Source organism: Magnolia sinica, chromosome 9 (assembly GCF_029962835.1).
Source record: "Magnolia sinica isolate HGM2019 chromosome 9, MsV1, whole genome shotgun sequence".
NCBI classification, from domain to species: Eukaryota; Viridiplantae; Streptophyta; class Magnoliopsida; order Magnoliales; family Magnoliaceae; genus Magnolia; species Magnolia sinica.
The window spans coordinates 80,482,405-80,498,268 of record NC_080581.1 but is presented as its reverse complement, the minus strand read 5'-3'; positions in this window follow the sequence as shown (position 1 = coordinate 80,498,268).

Here is a 15,864-nt window from a genome sequence, read left to right as displayed (position 1 = left end):
AATGGGACCAAACCTGAGTGGCTATTTGCCCAAGAAGGAACAGATGGTGAATGGATTCCTGGTTTGGCAGGGAAATGTTTGCATCAATACAACATGAGCAGATAGATGCCAAATGAATACCTTTCTTCTGCACTCTGTCATCAGTGGGGATCGCCCCCTACAACACCTTTCAAGCAAAGAGAGACATTTTTGGAGGCAATTTACAGTACCAGATCTAATTGTACCACCATTTACTCGGAGACGGGTCTCTTACGAGCTCCCAGGCTGATTTCGTCGAGAACGAGCCAGAGCGATCATGCAACCAGAACACCTCAGGCCTATCTTCAGATGTGGCAAAACCTCCATGGAATATGAAATTGAGCGAATCCTGGGGCAAGTATAAAGGAACAGAGGAGGGGGGCATGAGGCCAGCGGGGCCAATGAAGTCTTTGACCTGAAGAGTCAGAAGCGGACTTAGAATGTGGCTGACGACTAGCCGCTGAAGAGGTCCAAGTCCAGTCTAGTTTGCAGTCCAGAGATTCATCGTGCCCGATCCCACCTACCACTGGATGTTGGTAGCGATAATCGGGAGGACGTTGCAGATCTCTTTCCAGAAAGGAGATGCTAGGTTGGAAGATCTGATAAGCCTCGCACCCTCCAAATCACCCCGATACATGGTACGCATGTGGGCCACCCAAGGGCTCTCCTTATCCCCGTGCTTCACATTCCAGGCCATCTTCATACGAAGAGCAGACAATACATCATGTAGCCTTCTAACTCTAAGGCCACCTTCCTCAACTGGCCTAGCAACCTTGCACTAAGCAATCCAATGACATTTCTTTCTCCCTTCAGCCCAACCCCAAAAGAACTGGGCAAACTTTCTCTCCATATTGGTTATCACCTGGGTTGGCGTCTTCATGGCTGCCATGGTATGAAGGGGGATACTTCCCAACATGTGCTTGATCAAGGTTAACCTCCCAGCTTGTGACAAGAACCTAGCATTCCACCCACTAATCCTACTAGTGATTTTGTCAAAAAGCGACTGAAACATACTCGATGAAATTCTTCCTTTGTAGAGAGGAACGTCGAGATACAGGACCCCCGGTCGGGCTTTGGAGCAACCCAAGATGTGCTCTGTACTCCTGATCCTAGAAGCAGATAAGTTCTTGGAAGGAACGAAGCAGCTCTTGATGTTGTTGATCCTATGGCCAGAGGCATTTTGGAACGCGCTGAGGAATTCCTTTACAGCCTTGAGAGATTCCCTACCGCTATTCACGAAGATCAATGTATCGTCTGCGAACAAGAGGTGAGAGATGGCGGGACAGTCGCTGGGAAGGCTGAACGGCCTGCACCAACCTCTAACAATCAGCTGTCTGAAGGATCGGGAGAAGGCCTTCGCAGCAATAATGAAAAGCCTAGGGCAAAGTGAGTCCACCTGGCGTAAACACCTAAAGGATTTGAAAAAACCCACCGCCTCCCCATTGATAAGGACCGAGAACTAACTGTTCCCCCAACAGGCTTCCATAAGAGCAACCCATCTGTCATTGTGTTGAGGGTCAAATATTGCATATCAGACCCAGTTATTGCTTGGATTTATAAACATGGTACCGTTGAATAGCACATTTTAATCATGTTTGTGTTGCAAGGTGGAATTGCGAGCTGAGACTGGATCGGGATGCTAAAAGTGCTCGGCCTCGCCTTGAAAAAGAAACACCGCCAACCGAACTGCTGCTCGGTCGTACATGACATGGTATCAAAAATCTTCTCCACATCGGAGCGCCACCTCTCAGCTGCTGTCGGATCTGGCTCGCCTTGGAATCATGGAGGATCAAACTGTCGGAACTCTCGAAGTAGGGCACTCGCACGCTCCTGCTCTGCCTGGGCCGGTGAAACAACCGGGTGTCTGCTCTGCCCCTGAAGTGCGGCCGTCACAGCCTGCAGCATCTGCTGCAACTGGGAGGCACTCACGGATACAGTCGGGTCCGCACCGGTCTCTGGTGGAGGAGCAGCAACCTCAGGATGGGCGGTATGAATCTCTGGTAGAGGAGCGACATCCTCAGGCTGGGCAGTAGGAATCTCTGGTGGTGGAGCAGGGGTCGTAGGTGGTAATGCGGGAGTCGCAGGTGGTGGAGCTGAAGTATCCGATGATGGTGCGGGAGTCGATCGGGTCACCCTCCTGCGCGCCATGTCCTACAGGAAAGAGCGAAGGTGCCTATCAACTTAAAGGCTCGCGAAGGCACGCATGTTAAGGGTCTGTAATAAGAGATCGCTAGGCTATCCGAACTTACGACTTAATCATTCATAGCAGACATGTAATGTTGTTCTTGGTTATTCCTGAGTTATGCTCTGATACCAACTTCTGTCACGCCCCAAACTCAGAAACCGGGCTCACAAAATTCCCGATCGCTGAATCCAGCGCCGACAGCCTCCGTAGAACCCCATTCTCGAACCCCGGCACCCATTCACCAGGTTCCGATCCTGGGATACTACAAGGAGGGTTTCAAATCATTAGTCTGATTCATAATGAGCATAACAAAAGCATAACCCACAAACAATAAGCACAAGAACACCACCATAAAATCCACTATGATCAAAAACTTTTTAGTACAATGTGACCGAAAGGGGAAAATACAATGTAATAAAAGAAATAAAACTCCAGAAGCTCGTCTGCACGGTCCAACTACGGCGAGACTATGGCTGCGACTGCGTCTTGGCGTCACCTGCACGCATCAATCGTGCATAAGCTTATGGAAAGCTTAGAGGGTGGTGTAAGTGTGTGCGCAATATAAACGTGCTCAAAATGCAAGGTCAGAGTGATGCGGAACCATGGTGATGAGCACATGAATGCAATCAGCCGTACCAAGGCTGTGCGGTGCAAGATATGAATGCTATCGGCCATAACACAGCCATGCGATGTGAGATGCAACTCAAGCATGCCAATCCTCATCATGTATCAGTACAGTTCTCATTCTGGATAATCACCAGGGTTCAATACACTCCAAATGGCACTGTCGCTCTCCTAGCCGCACAGTCCAAGTGAGCGTAAGAAACCTCACTATCCGCCTGGCCAATAGTCTGCCAATACCTATCCGGCACGTCGATAGCGAACCCATTCGCGAGCTGGTCAAACTCAGCCTAGTATTGCCCCCTACTCTCGGGCGAGTAAGGCCACACCCCTTTCCAACCGACCATGACACAGTGAGAGACGCGGCCTCCTGGTATTCGGCCCTCGTGCGCTCATATATCCACTCGGTCTTGACATTGGAGTCATCCTCTGGTACCATCGGGTTTAGGAATTTTCACCCAGGGACATCTATGGCGCCCGTATGCTAGAACCAAATATTTCCGGTATCCAATCCAGCCACCCACGATGTGTCTGTGGAGGCTATGGCCTTGGTGTCGCTAGGGCATACAGTAACTACAATCACACAATGCAAGTGCATGAGTCACACTACCAGTCATGCAATAGTCCTGCGTAACCCATGCGCTTATATAGGGCAACTCCGCTTATCAGGGAGCTCGTAACAGTCTGCCCGAAGGCATATGCTATGATCAATCACTCCTCATACCAGTCATACATATGATGCGTATGATAATAAATCATGGATCTATACTAAACATGCATATAGGGATGGGCTCTGCGTATCACAGAGATGGGCCTAGACGGCCTGCAGAGTATAAGTATGGACCTATCAGTGGCCTTAAGGAGTGTGACAATGCGGACATTTAACCAACATTATCCTTACAATGTGGACGTCAAACCAACATTGTTCCCAAGGCATAGCCCGCCATAAAGTACCATTACACAAACCATAGGAAATCACACATTGCAATGGACCAATATACATCTCATTGGGCCTCGGCCCATAGTTCTCAGATACATCAAATGGGCCATCTCATATGGGCCTTATATAAATCAAGTGGGCCGCATTAGTGGGCCTTATGTACATTGCAATGGGCCATAACCCATGGGCCTTTAAATACGTTAAATGGGTCGAATCACATGGGCCTTATGTATATAACAAGGTGGGCCTCAACAATGGCCACAAATACACATCCAGGTGGGCCTCAACAACGGCCACAAGTACACATCAAGTGGGCCTCAACAACGGCCATATGGTTGAACAACTTAGATGCAACACATGCATCATGGTGGGGCCCATAGAGGCCCACCATCATATATATATATATATTATATAATATTAATATATGTAAATATATACAATATTATATATAATAATAATATAATATTATATATATATACATATATATATATATAAATATGTATGTATGTATATCCACACACACTCACACAAGTGCACACACACCCACATGCATACACACGTGCACACACGTGCACATTCATGTGCAGCAGGGAGGGGGGGTCCCACCGTCCAGGAGGACGGTGCGGACGAACACATACATCAAGTAGGCCCCACCGTCCGTCTGGACGGTGGGCATGTAACACATGCATCACTGTGGGTCCCATGTGAGGCCGACCATAGCGTTTATCTTCCATCCGATCCGTTCATAAGGTCACACGGGCCAGGGTGAAGGGGAACAACAAATTTCAGCTTGATCTGGAACTTCTGTGGACCCAAAAAGGGTTTCAATGGTAGAGTTCAATTCACACTGTTTCTTGTGATGTGGGCCGCCCGAGCGTTGGATTGGCCTGATTTTTTGAGGGGGGTCCACGTCAGATAGTGGCCCACTAAATGGGTGGTGTGGATACAAAATATACTTCATGGTGGGGCCCACGGATGGAGCCGTGGGTCCCTGCCTCTTGGCCGCCCGCCCGTGTAAAAACGCAGCAGCGTCTGCTGCTGTGTTAGTGGCAGCAGGCGCTGCCCTTATATTTTTTTTTTTGAAAAATCATGATCTTGGGGTTTTTCGAGTGTGGGGCCCACATCAGGTGGATCCGTCCCAACTATCAATTGCTGGGTCTCAAAACAAACCCAATGAGCCCAACATTGGGTATTTTTCGGAGTACAGAGACGGTAGGGTGATTTTTGACGGTAAGGAAGTTGTTTTCGTATGCTCTGGCCCACCAAAAAAATTGGATTAGTCTCATCCTTAGGCTCAACGCCTAAAATGATCCCCTGAATGGGATGGACGGCGTGGATTAAGCACAAACATCAAGGTGGGACCTGCATGAGCGGTCCGCCCCAAAACCCAAAGAAACTTCCTTTTTTTTTTTTGGTTCAGCCAACGTCCAGCGTCTCTGGACGTTGGACGATTTGGATAAACACTGCCTCATGGTGGGTCCCACGTGTGAGTGGCCCATGTTCATCAAGGTAGGTCCCACATGATCATGGCCTACCATATATATAAATATTAATAAAATATTATAATATATCATTTACTCTAATATAGGGGGGAATCTCTCCTAAAATGAGGTGGGCCTCCCTATTTGATGGATGGAGTAGATTTAATATATTGGTGGGGCCCACTTCATTCTAAGGAAGAGAGAAAGAGAGGGAAAGAGAGAGAAATAGAGAGAGATACACGGTGAGATAGAGGAGGGACCCCGCCACTATGGGCCCTCCATTTCATACATGCATACATCAAACGGGTCCCACCACATGTGGCCCAAAAAAAATAAGAGAAATGACGGTGGGTCACCGACCTTATCTTCCTTCTCCTTGCTCCCTTGGCTTCAAATGCACCTTGCCTATGCCTTGGATGGTGGATGATGGGGGATTAATGGTGTGGATGAGAGATGGGAGGGTGTAGATGGATGATGGAAGGTGGACCACACTTGAGAGGGAGAGAAAGCTTGGACGTTTGAGGCTTGGGGGGGTTGCTTGGAGAGATATGAGAAATGAGAGAGAGAGGGGTGATAAGGATGGGTGAGGTGTGATGGGGGATGGTTTGGGTTGAAAAGTTGAAAAAGGGGTATGGTGGATGTTGAAAATGAGAAAAGAGGAGTGGTGAGTGGAAGAAGGGTAGATTCTTTGAAAAAAAGAGGGGATGGGGTGATGTACTTGATGTATGGGACGCATTAAATGTTGATTGATGTGACTTATTGCGTAGAGATTCCCTCGAAATTCGCAACGCGCGGTGTTTCTTCAAAATAAACGCTGATCGGCATCTTCTTACCTGGGTATCGGTTCGGTGCGCAAGTCACGGCGTTGGAACCGCGGCGACGACGCGGTCGCTATGATACAACTTTCGGATCAAGCCGACGTTGGTGCGCGGGACCTGGCTTAGGATCGTGCGTAAACACCGAATACGGTGCGAAGGTTGCCGAAATTTGATTGGAAGGACCGCGAAAGCTAACGGAATGGTACAGATTAGGACACGGGTCTTACAGTGGAAGCCGTAAAGGCCCTGGGAATCGCTTCACCAGTGAACATAGAGCACCTGGCTTTATGGATGTCTTCTCCCACTGTTGGCCAGCACTCAATGAAAAAGGTGAAAGAAAAATCGTCAGGGCCCGGGGCCTCATCTTTCGGAATGTCAAAAGTGGCGGACTAAGTTTCCTGAAAGGAGGGGGCGACAAGTAATTCCTTGTTATCTTCTAATGTGAGAGTTTGAGGGATGGCAGTAAGAAAAGAGCTAGGATCAACAGTCGGTTTAGCCTGAAACATTCTTTCAAAATGCTGAATCGCAGCAGCCTTGATTTGGGCCTGGCCAGTGAATGTGTTCCCGCTATCATCCCTGATCGAAGTAATCATGCTCCTCCTAACACGCTCACGAGCTGAGGAATGGAAATGCTTCGTATTTCTATCTCCTTCATCCAACAAAGAGTTTCTCGCTTTTTGTTTCTTGAAGATTTCCTCCATTAGCTCGAGTTGGGCCAGATTTTTCCTGGCAGCAAGACTATCTTGGAATTCTCAGTACCAGAATTTTGCAAAAAACCCTCCAACCGATCGAGATCCGCCTCAGCTTCCTTGATCTGACAGAAGATGTTTCCGAAGACCTCTTTATTCCATACTTTTAGTAATTACTTGGTCTTTTTCAGCTTCAACTGGACATTGATCAAGGGGTTGGTGGAGCACATTCCCTCCCATGCCTTGTGAACAACCTGTTGGAAAGAATCGTGGAGCGTCCACATACAGAGGAAACGAAAGGGGCGAATGGAGGGAGTGTGCTGAGGAGGAAATGATAGAAGCAATGGAGCATGGTCTGAGTTGACACGAGGAAAGTGTTCAACCCGAAAGGAAGGGAAGGCCTCCACCCATTTATCGTTCATGAGAACTCTATCGAGTCTTGCCCAAATTCTATCATCTTCGGTTCTGCTGTTGCTCCACGTATAACGGTTTCCAATGAAACCTACGTCTAATAGTCCAGCGTGAAGAATTGCAGAGGCAAACTCAGACATGCTCAGCCGACCCGCCGTTTTGTTGCTTCGACACTCGCCTGCGATGGAAACTGCATTAAAGTCTCCTCCAACCGCCCAGGGACCTATAACATTCCTGTTATAATGTTCCAGATCCAACCAGAGAGATCTCCTTGATAAGTATGAACATTTAGCATAAATAATGGACAGTAAAACCGGAAGGCTACAGTTCTGAAAAGAAATATGTAATGAAAGCATTTGAGATGATTTAGAGTGCACCGTCACATTGATGTAGTTGTGGTAATAAATCCAAATTTTACCTCCCTCATCACCGTTTGATAGGGAAGAATGAAAACCCAGCTTCAGCCAAATAGCCACCCTCCGTTCGTCTCTAGTCATCGGTTTGAGTATAACAACAAGCGACAGATTGTAAGTTCTAATCAGCTTCTTGAGAGATCTGATGGTAGGCTAATTGCCTATCCCACGAGCATTCCAGATGAGAACACTACCCATCAGTGACACACCCTGAGTTCATGGCCCTCCTCTTCAGACGACGCAATCTGCAGAACCTCTCCCCTTCTTCAATCAGTCTAGCCACCTTCATGTTGGACACACATCTCCGCTTGCCTGCAGCAGATCTACTACCCGAAGAAGTCCTTCCCTTAGCTACATTTTTGGTTTTAAGAGTCAATAGCTTTTCAAGAACTTGTTGAACCTGTCGATCACAGGAAGGGTTAAGCATCTGAACCTCCTGAGCATCTTGAGCCATTTGGACCTGATCATATCCTGCTGGATTGCAACTTGCACTATTGTCCTGCCCAAAGAATGGGGAAAGGTCCACCTCCAGACGTCCTGTGAATTGCGCTGCACTTCCAATATCTTCCCAGCTGCAAGGGTTGAGCCACTTCCTTCTCAACAACTCAATATGTCGTTGCAAGGGGAACATGAGTATTAGCCACTGGCTTAAGCTGAGCATGCCAATTGATGGGTGAGCACCCGATGGACCTAGCTTTCCAAGTGTCCGCTTGGTCTCCACACATACTGAAAGAATGGGGCATCTCTACCCCTGCAGGCGAGGGCATAGGGGGGATTTTGATAGGTAAAACGTCGTTAGTGCAAGTGCCTTGAGTTTCCTGTCTGGAGGTGATGCAGTTATTTACATGATCCACATAGTCAACAGAGAGCGTGCAAGTTTCTCCATTCTCAGAGGAGCAGTTATTCGCCTGATCCCCACAAACTTCATGGTTCGTGCAGATTGGTCCAATGTCAGTGGGGATATTCCCTTCGACTTTATTCGCAGGGAGATTAGCACCTTCCTGCGAGCCAAGCTTGAGGTCTTGAGCCTGCAAATCTGCATGATCCACACATCTGTCTGGGTCTAGGAGGCAAGACGAGCTCCACCTAGCTTCAGGAACAAGGGGGTCATTGCCAGCTCTTGAACAAGGGAGTCACTGCCAGAGGTCCTCGAAGGGTGGCAGGCTTGAATTGGACTGAGACAGGCAGGATGGGAATACGTTTGGCGTGGGGCTGGGATTCTAAGAGGGAGGGTGAGTTGAGTAGTGTGGCAGTGGAGGTCAGGGCTCAAGGGATCCACAACATCCTCCCCCAACTGTGGTAGTAAATCGGTTGGGCCAGGCAGGAGCAATTGTTCCGGGGGTGGTGCCAAGTAGGTGGGGTCAAGGCCAGGCAAGAGCATTTGTTCAGGGAGGGGGGCGGAGTTGGTTGCATGCATAGGTGAGTGATTCCTCTCAGATGGACTGGAAGTCACCGTGGCATTTCCATAAGCATGTGGAATGCAGATAGATAGAGGAGGATTCTGATTGTAGAAGGACTTGTCCACCCAATCTCTGGTGGACTTGCACCCTGCCAATTTCACATCTAGAGAGGAAAAATGGGATATCTGAAAATTCGGAGTCTCCAAATAACCAATGACAGGGAAGGACAATCCATTAACCTTCAAATATCTCAACCTATGAATATCCAGTCCCAGAGTCGGTCGGATTTTGACTCTAGCAAGCGCCTGAAATATACCCAGGGCAGCCACCGTGTCAATTTCCATTACTTCCCCATACGATTTGGCTAGTCCCTCAATGGCGCCCCGATACCAAGCATGCGCAGGTATACCTACCAGCCGAATCCAGACACCTTTCATCAGAGAAGTAGCTTGGGTGTACCATGAGCAAACTTCTGATATACCCATCAGCCGGTGGAGCTCCAGATATGCCGCAAACCCATCCAACTCCACCCTAGATTTGAACTTGAGGAGGAATTTTTTGGGTGCAATCCTTGTAACATCGATTTGGGATTCAACGAAATGAGAGGTGCGGAGAGAATCGATCAGGTGTAAGATGGAAACCTCCTTAGCGCAGGAGGCAACTAGGGCTAAGGAGAGCGGGCTCAGCAATTTCTCGACCTCCTTGATGTCAGCTTCAATGGTGATTTGGTTCGATTTTTGGCCGATAACTGGGGCCTGTTGACCCTACAACGATGGTTTGGTCAAATTAGGTTGGGTTCGGACCGCTTCCAAGAAGGATGGTAGGGGCGTAGCAGTAGGAATCGGTTGGGGAGGAGATGCCCTAACCGGATCGGCATTCCCCTTCTGATTTCTAGCCCAGGCTAATGTCACCACCCGCCCATCAACTCTTCTACCATGGAGGCAGTTTACAGCATTGATCTCATCCTATTCATAGCAAAACTGAATGAATGCGAACCCTCGTGATTTCCTCCGAGCTGGATCTCTAAGAATGTATACATCAGCTATCTTCCCGTATCGGCCAAAGATCCGATAAAGGTCGACATCAGAGATGTCATATGTGAGATTTGCAGCGAATAAAGTATAGGGGGTTTTCGATGGCGAGAACATTTAGGGAAGACAGTCTCCCAAGGGCACTCGGTCGCTCGCTCGCGTTCCTCCATCAAGCCTGTTGGGGTGATTGGTCATTGGCATATATATTGAGTCCCATTGCATATGGAGTACTATGCCCCAGAAATATCTCAGGGAAGATGATCAGACTGTTAATATAGGAAAAAAAAATGTAATGGAAGGGGCTCTTGTTTTAGATGCACCATGGCCAAATTGAGGTAGATCCATATCTCAGGTGGATTAGACCACAGGAAACAGTGGTGATTGGATGCCCACCATTAAAAAAACTTCTTAGGGGCTATAAAAATATTGAAGGAAACTGATATCTATATTTTCTCTTCATCCATGTCATCCATGTCTCTGTGACCTTATTAGTAGGTTGGATGGAAAATAAACATTATTATGGGCCCTAGAAAGTTTTTATTGGTAGGTGTTCAGTTGCTACTTCATAGGCCTCACTTTTCGGCTCATGCCTTAATATGAACCGGAAAAATGAGTGGACGGCGTGGATAAAATATAGCCATCATAGTGAGGCCCACAAAAGCTTTTTTAGTAGCACATAACACCCATGTCATTTTTAGGTCCTTACTCTTACTCCAGTGGTAGACTCTCAGGAGTTTCAACACCTGGTTGAGGGTTCGAGTACCCATTGGGGGTGAAATCCCACCATGGCATGAGTGTGTGGTGGTGTGTGTGCGTGTGTTAAAAAAAATACCCATGTCATTTTTATGTGCTACACTACACAATCTGAGTCCCAACGGAAGGTCACAGATAGAGTTGGACACCGAGCTGAATCAAATTAAGCTTGGGATAGCTCGGCTCAGCTCGACTAGCAGAATACCTGAATTGGAGTCCGGCTGTACTTGGTACTCGAGCTGAGTTGATTAGTTCAACTCGGTTTGGTCACAGTTGTACATAAAATCCAATTAATGCATAAAAGATAAAACTCAATTCATCAATTAATCAACATCAAGTATGTAGAATTGAAAATAAAAGACGACTTAAAAATGAAAAATTGATAATGTTGCAAACTTTACTGTGTTCAAGTCACAACATCAATTTAATATCCATCACTTTCGCTTGAGTTAGTATCTAAAACTTCGTACAGATACCGGTTCACCACTTTTAAATAAGAAGGTGGATAGAGTTTTTCATCATGCTCTTGTATAAATTGAATTAAATTTTTTAAACTTTATTTATGAGCAAATTTATACTCAGTACCTAACACTCTATAGAATGCACCGAGATTAGATAAACTTAGATAGCTTGTTACACTTCTTCTTCTCGCTTGTGCTCGATCTAACTTTGGCATCATATTGCCTTAGAGGATATTATTGTTATTTAGTAGCCTCTTTTAGACTACATTTTATGGCTAGCATTAAATTCGTTTCGTCCAATGCTTCTAATCTCGCTTCCTCTTCCTTAGTAGTTTTTAAAGGTTTGAATGGGGTGAAAATTTTCTTATTTAAATAGAGAAGTTCCTAAAAAAGAAGTTGGACTTCCTTTTAGGCTTTCGAACATAATTTTGCATCTTACTTCGATATGAAGGTGCAACCAAAGTCGATTACTTTTGTAATAAAAAAATTTACCCACACAAACAACATTGTTTATTCATTCTTTCGGATGTTGGGGAGTAGACTAGGGAACCGTAGTCTTAAACATCGACCAATGGCTCAGATGATGACATATCTACACACCATTTTTTGAAAAATAAAATAATAGTATGGTGGCACAGTTAAGAATCAAATAGAAATTACAAAATGGAATATAAAGAAACACAATAATGAAATATGTTTTAATAAAAGAATAATACCAAAAAATTGGAATAAAACTCATTGCATTTCTTCATATGTGTATACACAACTTCCAACATATTATAAATAATTTAAAACATCCTTTACGTTCATCTTGTAGCAGGTGTAGTCTCGTATTGAGATTCGATCTCCTTCTCATCTTCCTCCCCAATATCAAACCAGCTACCTCCCCAAACCGGATGTAACCAATCCTGTGTACAATTTGTCACACTCCAAAAATCGGCACCCGAGTACAGAGACCCTAGTCCCGAGTTCCTAGGTGTGAAGCATATGAAAATGCATGTGTAACCTCATTTAGATTCACATTCATTTCACACGCGAATAATCAGAATAACGCAATTCTATTTAGCGGATCCAAAGCAAGATAAAGATAACAAAAATCCATAAATATATGGCTAATAGTTAAAGTATAAAGTATAATTTACAATAGTGGTGATCGTTCAAAATGGGGATTATACAAGCCACATCATTGTCTAGTGTTACTTCAGATCAATCTAGCCCATCTAATTGTCCGATTAGTTTGAAATTTAAAATTTTAATTAATTTTATTCTTACGAGTTTAATAAACTACAATGATTTAATCACACGTTTCAAATTACATCATATAATTTTCTATGCCAAGTTGTAGCTTATGCAGAGAATTATTCGTTCGGTATTAATTTAATTTCCTTAAATTAAGAAGAACCTTGATAATTATATGATCAACACGGTCCATTGAGGTATCGAATAGGTCTAATTCTCAAAATCATTACGTAATTGAGTCTTAGAAAATCCGTGAACTGTACAGATCGTATAAATGGTTGTCCATCATGAAAAAAATCTTACCTTTTGTACATCAGTTATAAAACCATGTACATCAGTGTATCTTTCTACATGGATGAGTTAGACGTATATAATAGATGCTTGATTGATTTAATTCACCCAATGTATATCAATACCAAATTAAACTATTGGAGAAAGAAAACAAATAGAAGTTCATTGTAATAACCTGAATATGCGAAGTCCAAAATCCTCTCCCACTTTCTCTCTCGTTTCTTTTTTTTCTATAATTTTATTTCTTTGGTTCTTTGAGTCTTAATAAAACTCTTGGTCTTACATACGCTCCATCTTTAAGAGAGAGGGTTTGTTGGGAGATTACGGGATACGGGGGAAAGTTGGGATAAGGAGAGATAAGATGAGAGATGAGATGAGATTGGCGGATCTCTCTCTCTCTCTCTCTCTCACTCAAAATTCAATTTAAAATTTAAAATTTAAATTTTAATAAAAAAACAGGCGTTACAGCTAAGGAAAAAGTAGAAAAACCTTAGAATTTATGGAAAAATGAATCGTATAACATAATGAAATTATTCAACTTTGAACGATCGATCAGATGGTTTGATCAATCGAGGGGACTAATTTTGGCTTAGAGACTTTAAGCAATAAATCATAACTCGTATTGATCGATCGAAATCAAGGTTTGATCAATCGAGGATGGTCTCGAGTGATCTCAATCAGTCGAGTTCGATTGATCGAAGTAAACTATTTTTGTCTAGTGAGCAAATTGATTTTATCTAACCAAGTTCAATCGATTGACGAGCAAGATTCGATCGATTAAGAATGGCCAAAAGTTTCTATAGATTTTGAGAATTAAAATTGAATTTTATCAATCCATGGTCAAGCGATCAAATGATCGATCGAGGGCTCGGGCTGTCTCGATCAATCAACTACATTGATCAATAGTCCCTATTATTTTTCAAATTTAAATTTTAAAATTAATGTTAAGTCATATTGCTTGGATTAAAGGTGGACCCCACTTGTTGGAATAATATGATTGAATTGTGGTATGCTAAATCATCTTAATTGGGACTTGGAGTATAGTTTCCAATACAATCAATTAGATTCAATCCTACCATAAATAGGTGAGTGAATCTCAATATGTCTCATATTTGTATGATTAAAATAGATGAATTGATGATTGTGATTGTTTGGATTGATATGGTTACCATGTTATATCGCTTATGCTAGTATAATCCTTATAATGATTTATGATATTGAACATGCAAACATACAAATCATTGATGTTTTAAAATTCGTTGTTTCCTCTCAGAGAGAGAGAGAGAGAGAGAGAGTTATATCGATGAACTATACATGCTGATGTATAGTCATTGAGCATGCATTACATGCATCCATTATGACTGCATGCACACCTTATGATTGGGTTCCTGGAGAATCTCCCTAAATGGTTACACTCGGTAGATTTATTACCAGATGCCTAAGATAGTGGAAGCCTACTCACAAAGTAGATGTATGATTACACATGCCTACTTAGGTGGATGTATAACAAGTACAGGTTACTCATACCTACCTATGGTGGATGGTTAAAGGGTACATTGACGGATATCCAACCTAAGCAAGTGGATGATTAACCCACTTGACATACACCTTATGACATTTCTGCATTCATCCTCACACTACATACGCACTATTTTAGTTATATTGTGTTACGTGTGAACCATGTTGGGTTTACTCACTAGCCTAGCCAATTAACATTGTGGACTAACAACCATATAGAGATGGACGATGCAGGACAATCTAATCAGGTGCTAGAAAAGGAGGCCGAGTTGGTGAATAAAACTTAAGACCAATATTGGCCATATTTGGTGGAAGACAAGCTCACTACATTAGACGGATGAACTAATTCTGCAATTGATTATAGGAGTTTTAGTTTCCATTCATGATAACTACTGGTGGTTTGATTTGAATTATGTTTGTAGGCATAATCGTGTTAGACGAATGTTGATTATTTTAGTTAAATAAAGTCCCAAATGGGTGGACTTATAATAATTTTGATAGTTTATTTTATGAATGATAATATTATGGATAAAGTGTCAATAAGTGAAGTGGAAATAGTTGGGTGTATGAATGTTAATATGATGATGATCTAAAATATATGTAATTGTTCTTCTTAATAACTATATAATGGGTGAATTTATATGCATTTAGGGCGCGTTTGGCCAGAAGGTGGATGTGGAATTAAGTGGTATTAAGAGACTTATTGAAATCAATCCCATCCCGCGTGATGTTTGGGATGGCGGGTGTACCTCATCTACCGCCTTCCTTGTAAACGATGCCTGCTAACTCGGCGGATTCGGCGAATCCCTCTCTGTGATTTCCCCCATCCCTCGATATCCCATGGGATTCAGGATGGGCATCTCATTCGCCTTCTTTCAGTAAAAAAGATTCCAAGATAGAAAGGATTCCAAGATAAGGAGAGAGGGGGGGAGAACAAAGAGGTTTTTATTTGATAATTTTCTTTATTTTGTAATTCCATATCATAGTCTTTGATCATACATTCCAAAATGATTGTGTTTCCTCTGTTTTCAAGGATTCTGAGATGTGGGGTTTCTCTCTCTCGATGATTTCTTCCTCTGCGGTGAAAGCAGTGTCAGAAAACTCAAGTTTTCTTTTGGGTTTTTGAAGCTACTGCCATTGCAACTGAAAATAAAACTTTTTATTATCATTAATTTTTCATTTGTTCTATTTTTTTTTTCTTTTGAAATTTTGTAATGTATTTGGGAATAAGGATTTTGTAAATTGGGTTCTTATCATTATTTTATTTATCTTTCTTGCAGTGTTAGAAAGCTGAAGATTTCATGTGGATTTTTGAAGCTGTAGCCATAGCAATTGAAAATGGAGCCTTTTTCTTTTGGTGGGTTTTTCAAGTTTTATTATATGCTTTTTTCCCCTATTTTGTAGGGAAATGGGTTTTAATTTTTATTTATTTATCTTTCTTGCGGTGTCAGAAAACTGAAGATTTCGTGTGGGATTTTGAAGCTGTAGACAATGCAACTGAAAATGAAGCTCTTATCCTTTGGTGGGATTTTGAAGTTGTAGACAATGCAACTCATGAAAATGAAGCTACTTAAATGGCCATCCAGCGGTAAGGG